Source organism: Chroicocephalus ridibundus, chromosome 6 (assembly GCF_963924245.1).
Source record: "Chroicocephalus ridibundus chromosome 6, bChrRid1.1, whole genome shotgun sequence".
In the NCBI taxonomy this organism is placed as follows: domain Eukaryota; kingdom Metazoa; phylum Chordata; class Aves; order Charadriiformes; family Laridae; genus Chroicocephalus; species Chroicocephalus ridibundus.
Window position 1 is genome coordinate 28,531,203 of NC_086289.1, and position 12,561 is coordinate 28,543,763.

General features: G+C 39.4%; 1 protein-coding gene across 4 annotated transcripts in view; it reads right to left on the minus strand.

The window, feature by feature from the left end:
• The window catches only part of RASGEF1A (RasGEF domain family member 1A), a 171,513-nt gene extending 160,070 nt beyond the window's left edge, over positions 1 to 11,443 (minus strand). For 3 of the 4 annotated variants that reach the window (XM_063338873.1, XM_063338870.1, XM_063338871.1), the window contains exon 1: positions 10,977 to 11,439. The gene's annotated coding sequence lies outside the window, so the exon portion shown is untranslated. Of the gene's footprint in view, positions 1 to 10,976 lie in introns of all 4 variants that reach the window. The other variant, XM_063338874.1, reaches the window with a different exon arrangement.
• Positions 11,444 to 12,561: the final 1,118 nt, after the last annotated feature.

The window sequence follows — 12,561 nt, forward strand, 5'->3', positions numbered from 1 at the left end:
AGTCGTCAAAATCTCTTTTATAACCTTCTTGTCAGTTTCCAACATCCTTACACATTGCTGCAATCCCCAAAAGGGCTTTCCTGGACTGCTAGTGCAGTAGATGCTTCTCTGGATATCCTTCTGAATTGCTGCATATGCTGGCTGGAGTCAGCAGGATCTCCATTAGTCAGTCCATACATCCAGCCCTCTGGAGAGGGATCCACAGGGGATGTGACCTTAGTGCGTCACCTCAGTGTGAACAGTGGGGTGGATAGAGGTATATAGTTATAGTTTACCACAATTCAGAATATTTACTGTTGTTCAAGCAAGCTTATAAAAAAATATTTTGAAATAGTACTGCAATACTGAGAAGGTAGTAAGGTAGTGTTGTTTTTTATGGAGCCACCTTTCTTATTGCTCCAGTCTAGTCCTTTTGCTCAGATGATACTTTATGTCAAGGTCAGTTCGTTCATTACTAGAAAGCAACGGTTGATTCTCCCCAGAGTTTAGTTTCCGAGTCTCAGAGATACTGCATTGTAAGACAGTAGATGGTTGGAACTGATTTTAGAAAATTATTGTTCAAGATCATTGTTTATTATGTTCCAACGTTGCTACATCATGCTTTTTCATAATTACAATCTCCACTTCACCAACATGTTTCGAATGCTTGGGTGATTAGAATTGAAGGAGGTTTTAGCTTTGCGTGTTGTTCTTTTTTCCTTTTTTCTTCCGCCCCCCCTCCCCCCGCCCCAATTGAAAATTAAGTAGATAACTAAGTCTTATATGAATGCTCTTTAAGTATGGAGTGTAATCATTTGTCTAAATTGTACTGCATGTTTTGACTTTAAACAATTTGGCCCACGTAGTTAATTTATAAGTTCTCATTTGTGCTCAGGCATCAAATGAGTGTTAGCAGATGTTGGCAAGAGGAAGGAGCTAACCACTGTGCAAGTTTGTGGCCCATACTTGATGACTTCCAGCAAGATATATCATTACTCTCAAGAATTCTTGATTAAAAATCACTCCTCCTCTTTTTGGTTTGGTCAGCAGAACATTGAATCTAATTTTATACCAGAGCTGACCTAATTTTAGGAAACTGAGTTCCTGTGGGGCCTGTATTACTCCCTAGCCTATTTTCTCCAAGCCCATCTTACAAAGGAGTATCTGAGGCTTGCCTTGGAGTCCAAAAACCTTAACGAAAGGCAACACGTACAGGTATTTTCACGTAGGCTCTTCTTGCTTGCATGAGATGTACCCTGCTGTAACCTTTCCTTTAAGGTTTCGTTTAGGCAGCGATTATCGTGGTTTATTGTCACTTGTGGTCACAGTGAGGGTATGGGGAACAATGGGAAATCAAATTATCCAAATTTCTTTCAATCAAATACATTTCCCAGTCATGCTTATTTTGAATGCCTAGTATTCAAACCTGCTGGAGTATCTCTCATTATGATGTGACAGTTTAGGCCTGTAAATAATAAATTAAATACATCATACCAAACTAAACAAATGGTTTCTAGGAAAGGCAAGTGATTTTATTCACTCACATCATGATTTATTGCACAAACATTTATACAAATTGGAGGGGGGGTTATCTTCAACCATTTTCCTTGGATCACAGACAATCCCCTCTTTTCTTAAAACAGCGATGATTCTCAGAGCAACAGCTGGAGAACAGAGTGAGCTGAAAGAAAGTAAGTGCTCCTTTCAGGGAGGCTAAGCACGCCACCATGCCTGCTTCCCTTTGACACAGCAAAGAAATGCCATTGTTCGGCTATTGCTTACATGCTTTTCCTGTTTTAATGTACCTGAGTTGTCGCTGTTGAATAGTATCCATTGTCTGTGATAAGCTGTGAATAGGGGATGATGAAGTGGTGTGGTCTGCTCCGCTCCTGGAAAGGAGCAGAATTAATCTTCAGAATTCCCCATCCCTTATAAAAGGCGTTCTGACAATTTGAAAACTGACAAGTGTGAGCTTTGTTAAAATTCATGTGGCTTGGAAAAAAGCTCTGTTGGATTGCCCATTTAAGCACATTTTTAGGCTGGAAGCTTTTACTAGCTAGTTACAAATATATTGATTTTTAAAAAGAAATTATTGACCTTTAAAACCCTGGAGTCAGCTGCTGCCTGGTTTATTGGAGACATTTGATTACATATATTCACAGACGTGTATGTAAGAGCCAGCAGTTTTGAGTCAGACCCTGAGCAATGATCAGAAACAAGGGGTGGGTGATGAAAGCACTGTATTTACATGAAATATAATTACACAAGACTGACTGCAGAAGGCTGAGATACCACTTACAGCACATTGGTCTGCATTTCAGAGGGGGGACCTTAAACTTTGTTTCCTCACTTCTTCCTCCACCCCCACCCTGGGACAATTATCATACCATCTGCAGTTTGAAAAGGTTGGTTTATTCTTCTGTGCATGTCCCACATGTGCTGTGGTAACAGTTAGTAGTAACTTTTTTTAGTAACAATAGCAGTTTAGCGCTCTCAGAAATGTGTGTGATTATCAGTTTCTGAATGAGGGCTGAATGTATGTACCACTAATTGTTGTATTTACCAGAGAAGGACTGGGCTATTTCTGTTGTGTCTTGTTGTATTTACATTTTCACCTCAGAAAATAAATTGTTTCCTAAATTCAGGCAGAAGAACAATTTTCTGGCTGTCAAAACATATCAAAAAGTAGTATATGAATGGGATATTTGTTACTGTTAGTTAACACTACAGATCTGAGGATAAAAAACAATGCTGTTATTTAGCAACTATAGATTGATGATAGATTAAATACTATATATTGGGTTGGTTTTATATTGGTTTTTCTTCTGGTTTTCCTTTCTTAAAATGCTTAGTTAATATCACAGACTTTCCCATTCCCAGCAGGTTAACTGGTGTAGAAAGCTTGGCTCTGGCATATCCAAGACGTTCAGTGAAGAAAGGTTGTGATGATTTAGCATGGCTCTGAGTCACAACAGGTGAAAATCAAATCCCTACGTAGTTCTACAGCTTTCACTTTTTATACTAATGTTATACTGGCACTCACTTTTCTTCCCTTCATTATTTCTTGCTTCAGCAGACTACAGATCTCTACTATTTCAGTATTTTTAAGGAGATGTTCGCACTGTGTTCTTTTTATTTCGGTGGTTGTACCTAGGTCTTTTTTTTTCTTTTCTGCACCACAAAATCCACCGCCCCATACCACCTCCATCTACACGACTATGCTCTTTCTGGATGCCCACCCTTATATATTGGCAATAGAAGAATAAAAGACAGTATGGATTCTGCTGTCTTGACAATCTATGGATACTGAACTGACCAACAGAAGGATCAGAATTCATGTTCCCTATCCTGCTGCCACAGAGGAAATTCATTTGTCCTGCAGCGCTTCAGAATGATGATGGACAAGATGTTGAATTGATTTTGTAATGTACTATAAACTAATGTCATGGTGACAACCATCTTTTGCTATGGTATCTGTCCTCCAACACCACCAGCCCCCATGCCCACCCCACCCCCAGCAGGCATTATCCCTGCTTCCATTGCACAAGGATTGTGAGCTGAAGGTGCAGATGCCCTTGTCAGAAGGTCTGGATCTAAAAACTTATATTTTGGTTCCCACCCACAATATTGACCATAGGACAATCCTGGGTTTTGGGGAGATGACTTCTGTAACATCACCTATGTATTCTATTTGCCACTTTATTTTGTTCCATTTGTATATGGATTTGGTTTGGTATTCTTTTGTATTCATTTGTATCTTAATCCTTATTTCTTTACTGATTCTTCCCTAAATCCATTATAAATGTGGGAAATGTTGAGAGTAAAGGTGGGGAGCAAATACTTTTTCTCTCCCTCTCTCTCTTCCTCCCCCCCCGCCCCAGCCCCATTTCTTTCCTTGATTTTCCAATGGGCTCTCTCTCTCCCTTTCTCCCTGAGCTGTCTTCGTTTTACTCATTAGCAGAAGCAATGCTGCAAACAGATTTTTTCAGGAGGCAGTAGGGGGCGCACAGAATGGCTGAGGGAACTGAGGAGTTTTCTCTGTCACTTAATCCTACCATAATGCTTCACAGGGATATTAGTCTCTCCTGGTCCTGATCTCTCCCACTGCATAAAAGTGTCCTTTCATTTTTTTGAATCCTTTATGGTATGTATGCATTTAGCTCTAGAGATCTTTATACACTCCCTTTGCAAGGCAGTGCACAGAGAGTAAACATTTACATTTACTTTTTGAGGTACAGCGCTGATAAACTTTTGATTAATATTAAACCTAGCAGTTTCTCCTCTTTCCCCGTTATGGTATCTAGGAACAATACGCTAAAGGAAAAGCACATTATTCAGGCATGGAAAAAAAAAAAAGTAATAAAGTAATGTTGTTGCAACTCTCCTGAGACTTCTCGAATTATTAATAATGTGGGGTTTTTTAATAGCAAGTGGTAGAAGTGCCTGTCATCTGTGTTGAATTCTAGCTCATGTTCTCTAATCACTTTTTCTTTTTTAAGTTTCTCTCAGCTTTCTGTGAGAAATGCATTTTGAGATTAAATTGCCATGCTTAGACAGGGTGAATGTGTTGCAAGGCTTTAGGTTAGCTGCTTTGAGTTATGTGCAGGGAGCAGAAGGGAATGATCCCATTCTGTCATGATCAGCAGTTGTAAGGTCCTGCACTTGCAGCCTGTATTATCATTTTCAAGATCTGAAATTATTTTTATAACAATGAACTTATCTATACAAGATATTAGGCTTAACGCAGGTAAAATTGGATGAAATTACAGGGTTGCTGTGGTATGCTGGCAGTAAGACTCAATTATTCAGTGGTCCCATTTGGCTGAAATATTTATGGATCTTTCTGTTAGGTTTTTTTTTTTCTTTTTTCATCAAATATCAAACTTCATTGCAAGCACAAATATCCAACTTAATTATTTTCAACTCCTGAGGTTTCAAACCCATTAAACAGCAGAAAGGCTCAGTAATTGTTTTATTACTGATACTGAAAGTGTAATAATACTAGTGGCAACAGAGGACAGTGAGGAAAACAATGAGAAAAATGTAAAGGCATAAATAGCATCATTAAAGCTGTTTCACAAAAGATAAACACAACTGTCAGGTTAATATTTCAGACCACAGATAACAGTTTTAATTAACTCTTTCTTCCATTTCCCTAGTGAAGAGACTAGCTGTAAAATTATTTTACTTTCTTAGTAGTGCAAAGCTTTCTGTATTGTTTCGCTTCCTTTCAAATCAGCTACCAGCTATAATGAAGTTAACAACTATAACGTAGGAGATGCTTTCTGCAGTTCCTGGGTAACATAGAGGTCATCGTTTTTTTGGTTTTTTGTTTGGTTTGGTTTTTTTTTTAGCCTAGTATTTTTGTCAGTTCCCAGTTCTGTTCTGCCCTGGCCTCCAAGGCCAGTAAATGGGGTATGCACGGTTCTTAGTGCCTCCCGGGAGGATATGGCATTGCTCTTCTACACACCACTCTAGTGGTGTCCCCAAGATGGAAGCCTGAACTGTGTCCTGGCGTGGCAGGGTCTTATGTGTTTTATAGCCTGAACTGTGTCCTGGAGTTTTATGGGATAATTTCTAGTTTACTATACATTCAGTATAGTAGAAATGATATAGTGGTGATGGTAAAGTTGTGAGGATGTGGTTGTAAGCAAGGCAGAGTTTGTAGGTGCTTTCAGAACTGAAGAAAGGCTAGTCTGCTCAAAGCTTCCATGTTCTTTCCTACTTACATGAGGATGCCTACTTAAATTTATTATTTCTGCCTACAACCTTGCCTCAAAGATAATCAGATGTGATTTGTGAAGTTGCAGCTGTTATTTCTGTTTTGGGGGTGGTTTTTTGCTTCTTTGGCATCTGGAGCTGTTATGGTGTCATACATGCACATTTATCTACACACAGCACGCGGGTTTTTGAGTGGGTTATCTTTTTAAATTTCATGAGAGGACTTATAATGTTTAGGATCTAGAAAAAAAAAAAAAAAGAGTTTTTTCATTGTAAAAGATGGAAAGAAGTCTGTAATAGAGTTATGTATTTCATTTGCTGTCCCCAGCACACACTTTGTTTGTGCCCTTGTACGTCTTGATGCATTGGTCTTGTCCTGTAAAATTCCAGTATCTCTGCAGCATGCAAATTCTTCCTTTGCTATATGGTTTTGAGTAGTGTGTGTCTACAGGCTCCGAGCTTCCTTAGAAATCAACAATCTCAGTAATTTTGTTAGTAAAACCTACTCTTGGATGGCTTTTATTCTGGTTGCTTCACCCAGATCATGGTATTGTACTCTATGTAACCTAAAAATCACTTGGATGATAGATGCTTCACTAAACGTTACCCAACATTGCTGGTGCCCTCAGGAATAAGAACATTTTTCTCAAACACACACTGTTAACATGACAAGGTTGGCAAAGACACAAGGAGAAATAGGAAGGAAAAGCTTCATAGAGCTTGTTGAGTATAGCCAAGATCAATTTCAGATATGTCATCCACTGGAATGCTCTAGAGAATGTACCCTTTGCTCTCAGAAGGGTTTCCCTTTGAACTGTTGTTAGTTTATTCACACAGATTGTCTTTAAGGCAACATTCCCAAACTAACCAATAACTCAATAATGAAATTGCCTCAGAAACTTAAGAGGCTGCATGCCTAACATACTTAGTTTCCTCATCCTTTTGGAAATTTGAATTACAATCAAAGGAAAACAAACAAGCAAGCTGATAATGAATGAAAAGACTTTTCACATGTTAATGAAATGAAGGAGAAGAAAAAAAGTATTTTTCTTTTCTTTCGTTTATTGAAAGACATTAGTTTTCACAAGTCCAAATTATATGACAAAGCCTAAAAGTATGGAAAAAGCTACTTTGTTGTGAACACAATATTGTTTTTATTTTGCTTGAGCAAGACAGAACTAAAATGGTGCCTTGGAAACAGCACCATCTGTGTTTTATCTGGGAGAAAATACAAATCACTGCTTGGAATAAATAAAGAAATAATACAGATTTTAATGGAAAAGGAATTAGTCCTAACAAAATAATTAAATAGAAATTGAAAACTGCTGACATTATTTTAAAGAAGAGTCTGTTAAAACTTGTTTGTGATTGAAGTGGATATAATACCTTGTATTTGTAGTAGGTTCTGACACTACCTTCATACAGGTATTCTGAGATACGCTACATGTTTCTTACATACTTCCTTATGTTTCAGTTGGTTGTACACTTCACTGATGTTGGTTATCAACAGTTCAAATTCTATTGGACTGAAAATGCTACAAAAGTCTGGTCAAATTTGTTAAGGAATACCAAAGTTGAAGGCAAAGAAAGCAACAGTATCTCTCCAACAGATTCGTTCATGCCTAATTTACAGGATGTTTGAAACCAAGACTTCTTTACTCTGAGGAAAGAAAAATTATTTCATCAAAAGGTAATGTCTAATCATAAGGGTTGGATGCTTGTTTTGCATAGCACACATGCCTTACTTTCATCCCCATGAACATCCTCAATAGGCTAAGATTAGATTCGATCATAATTGGTGGGAATGTATTACAAGAAGTTCCTGGAAAGCAATATAGCAAGTGTGGGAAATGTCTCCTGTTCTAAAACTAGCGCCTGTGTACAGTTCAACTTAAAATAACATTTTATTGATGATTAATAAAACTGTTCAAAATGTTACCTGTAGATACTATGCGATGAGGAGGAGGTAATCTTGACTTTGTTCAGTGTGCAATGAATAGAGCTACAGCTGCCTTAGTTAGTGACATTAATAATGAACCATGACAATGGTTAAGTGGGCTTGTTGCAATGGAGAATGAAGTTTTACCCATCTTTGCATGTCTGTGTGCAGGAGAGTGCAGTTTATCAAGAAGCTGGGATGAATTTAATACCTTTCTAGAGGTTGTTATCAAGATCTGGTATGTTCCTGAGGTATAAAACCTTGTTGACTTATTTAGAGCTCTTCATCTTTCAAATGAAATCTACAGAAATAAGTGAGAACTGATGTGAAGCACCTTCTATTTAAGTTGATTTTTTGAGCTGAAGAACTTGGCTGAACCTTCATCTTTTCTGAATGAAATCAGTTATAAGACTAAATCCACTTAACTAACCACAGCAAAACTTCTGCCTCTCCTGACTTCAGTTTGTAGAGGTGAACTGCCAAGAGGGATGTGAAACTCAGAGTTGAGGGCATACCCGACCACCTGCCAAAGCAACTGCCTGACTCCACTTAGCTCTTGTGCCTGGCTTAATCTTTTTTAGGCTCAATCAGAGCTCCAGATTTGAGCATCTCTGTGTCTTAGGGATGTTTGCTACTGATTCCAGTGTAGCAGCCATGTATCTTACGCCCCTTGAACATGTAGTTACATTGATAGTGGATTCTCTCTTTGGAATAATATAGGTAGGGCAGTAGCTGGTACTGTACTAGTGCTGTCCTCCCAGCTCACCGGTAAATGAGTGACCCAAGAGCTAAAGAGCATTGAAAGTGCTTATTTGTTTATTTTAGTGAAAGTATTACACCAGAAATAAAGCTTCACAGAAAGGCCAGCAATAATCCCATTCAACCCATATAAGTCTTATCACTTGGACTGTAGCCAGACCACTTTTTTGACAGGGATATTAAGTGCCATACTTTTCCTTAGTGATTCATGTTGCAACAAAGAAGCCTTAAATTAAAGCATGTGTTTCTGCTTTACAAACTGCTCCTTGGACGTGTGCTGACTTTGCAGCTGCTTCCTGCCTTCTTTGACTTCTGTAATTAGGACAACCGGCGAGCCCAGCTAATGATATTAAACTGACTGGTCCACAAGTTTAGAATGTCATTTATCTCAAGGGTTTAATTTGCTGAGTACGGGGCAGCACAATACGAGGTTTGCATGCGTGATGGATGTAACTTGATTTTTTTTTAACTCTGGTTGCCAAGTTACAATAAACTGTTATCACAGTAGATTGTCTGCATTTAAATGGACCAAGATTCCACCTGAAAAGAGCCTACTGATGAAAACTGTAATATACTGTTATCTCTGAAGAGAGGAAAATAAAACAGAAAAACCCAAATTGTGAACAGGATAATTTTGTATTCTAGACATTAGCCAGACAGGCTTAAAAATAGCTGTTCAGACCCTACATGTGCTACAGTAGCAAGTGACTAAGAGCTTGCATACAATAAATAGCTACTAATTTAAAAATAAGTAACATGAATATTATCAAGTGCTTAAAGACAGAATCACAATGATCTGTTGTCTGAATTGCACTTCAGAGTTACTTTCCTGAAAATAATCTGATACTATCGCAGTCAGGTATCGTATCTAAATGTCAAGAAAAAAAGGTAATTTTTTTTTTAAATGTACTGAAGTCTCTGCAATTGTCCAAATGATTAGAAATAATCTTAAAGCATAATGCTGGTAAATGCTTTCCACTTTTATCAAGTGGAAAAATGTACTGTCTTGTGGTGGAAAATGAGGTAGAATCCATGCTGACACGTCAAGCTGTTGTCCTACCTCTTCCTGAAGACCCGTACCAAAGTCCTTTACATTCTCTGAAACAAGAATCTGTTTTCCCCTAATCTACCTAAAAGATTGCACGGAGGGGCAGTAACTAAGGGGAGTGTTTATTATTGCCATCTTTTGAGTTCGTTCCAAAAATATTGACGCTGGGTCAACAGACTGTGGGTCTTGGTGGCTACCTGGAAGCTGAATAGTGTTCAGTGTTAACTGCTGATACCTGTTTGGTCATCTCCATAGATATGATCAATGTGGGACCTCTCATCGTCTTTCAGTAGAGATTCCTTTTCATAGGAATAATGTCAGGGCAGTACTTCGTGGGTTTAAAAGTCACCTCTTAATAAACCAATTGCCAGTACACAGGAGGTCTGAACAAATAGAATGTGTAAGATATTGCAGAAAAATACTGTATAATGTATACGAAACATCCAGTTAAAATTGCAACACTTTCCACTGTACAGAGAACATGTAAACCAAACCAAATATCCTCACTGCAGTTAGACCAATAATGTTCCAAAGGTAAGATTGTGCAATTCTGCAATGTGCAGTAGCTAGTCTGATACTCTGTTTATAGATTCAGAAAAGCATGATGGTGGGTTAATTTTAAAGGTGTCACCTTCTGAAGTAAGCCATTTGGTAAAAAGCATTGGATTGACAGAAATGTAGCTGTAGACATTCAGTGAAATCTTGTCATTAAAATCACAACTAAAAGCTGTTAATCGGCCCCAGCAGAAACCTGCTTAGATAACTCTGCTTGAAATACTGTACCTCCTCAGAAAACAGAAGAAGGGAATTTTGCCAGGATTTCAGAATTGGGAGAAGAAGCTTCTCTGTTCACTTTAAATTGCTGTGCCAGAACCATGTACTGTCCTTGCAAAAACCCTCCTGCAACGCTGATTTTTTGATTCACAGCAGAAAAACCACAGAGAGGAATGCAAGCAGAATATGTAGTGCAGCACTGTCTGTGCTTCAGCAGACTTGTACTGGTGGTTTCAGTGAGCACTACTTTTGAAAAGCCTGAAAATGGATCGTATCTATATGATCCTACAAGAATCGCTCAGAGGGAGGGGAAATGACAGGGAAGCGTTTCTGTGGACTGTGGAATTTCAACTCATTAAAGTGATGAAACAACTGCTGTGGGAATGAATCCACGCAGGGTCCATGACGGATGCCTGATACGCTATATTCCCAGTGGCAGAACACAAAAGCATGCCTGATCATTTAGCAATATTGAGAAGCTTCTTGCATTCACAGGAGCAGGTGGTAGTGCTGCTGTAAAAGTTGCATTAAGGGAAGAAAATGCAGTCACTAGGCTGTATTTTGACCTGCCGCTCTCCCCCTGGGCGTAGCTGGGTGGCACGCACAGGGTTAACACCAGAAAGGCACACTGGTGGCATGTAATGCCAGGTGTTCAGACACCCCCCGAATTAGTTCCAGTGCCAGCTTTTGTACACAGCTTGGCACCCTCAAAGCGCCAGGCGGCTTTAGCGTAAAAAAGACTTTTAAATCTCTTACCTTGGTCTAGTCCAGTGTAGCTTTTTGGTTGTTCTCCGTCCACTACCAGAAAAAGAGAAATTAATGCCAGATTCCAGTGAGTCATCCTAAATGACAGAGTAGGCTCACTCTTTGCACCGGCTGCTGGCTGCCTCCGCTGTGTGACAGCTGCCGGCTGGCTGGGGAACAAGCGTGTCCCATTCTGCAGCCTGCGGCAGGGGGAGAGGGGAAGGCAGTGCTGGGGAGAGGAGGTGGGAGAGAAAGCCAGAGAGAAGGACCAAAAGAGAGAGGAGAGAGGCAGAGGCAGGAATATACCATGTGGCTGCGTGCTCCCCTTCCCTGCCTGGTGCTCAGCCTCGCAATGCGCTGCCGAAAAGTTACTTTTTAATATGTGATGCACTCTCTGATTTTAGAGCCTTCCCACTCCTGCCCTCTTTTCAGTCTATGCTCAGAGGAACTTCTCAGCATTTCGGCGATTGCATTATCATCTCTCTCTCTTGGAGGCTGGCATGGATGCTGTATACAGAATACGTTCAGTAAAGGGTGTCTGTCTTGTGGCTGTGTGAAAAGCAGCCACTTGGTTTCCTGCAGCAATTTTATAGGCTGTTTATCTGAGAGTGGGAAACCAGGGGCAAGGGTGGTAATTCTGGCATCAAAGGAAAAAAAATAGAAAAAGATATTGGGAAGCTCAAAATTGTGGACAAGATTGTCGGGGAGGGAGACATTTCTTAGTTACTCTTAACAGAAAGGAAAGTTGGGATAATTTCTGAGCCTCTGGTTTATCATACTCTGATGTGTCTCTGCAGATCAAAAATCAGTGCCAGAGATAGGACCCTTCCTGGGGATTCCCAAAATAAATCTCAAGAGGAAAGCGCAAGCTGTTGGAGTGGGTAGCATTGCACTAAATGGAAGAAATTTCTCTGGGGAAACACTGCTAGTTTCTAGTCACCCTGAGTCTCCAAAGTACAGTTTAGTCATTTCCCCACACACTCCCCTTGTATGTATATGTCTGTTTATACAAATATTTTTTTAGGAAACTAGTACAGGGCAGCTTCACAGAAGTTGGTGATTACTGCTAAATACTTTAGTGTCACTGGGGAAGAGGAAGAAGTCCTTAGGTTCCCACTGTTTGCTAACTAGTTCTTAGCCTCTATCAAAGTGTAAGTCTGGCAGGCTTTTGCGGACTTTCGAAGGCTCTTTATTAAAACATTTTTAGCAGGATCTCAAGGAAATCAAAAGTGCTGCTACCTGTGCATCAAGCTATGTTCAGATGCTCTGAATATTTGTCAAATTTATCTGCATCTAAAAAGGGTGGTGTTTCATATTTTATATTCCTGCAGTGTGAATGTGAGTGGATGGTCTCAATCCTGTTTAATTGGCACATAATTCCCAAAGAAAACTAGGGAAAGAAATAACAGCATAAAGGTGGAAGAGCTAAAATGTGCGTGCATTCTTGATTAGAAAACTGAATGTATGATAGTTTCACAGGTACCGTGAATGCTTGCACCAGTTAAATATCCATTAGGTGTTCTGCCTGTGTTTTCCTTCTGCAGACTACAGAATGATGTTTTCTTTTATTCTGGTGTTATTGGATAGAGACGGTCCT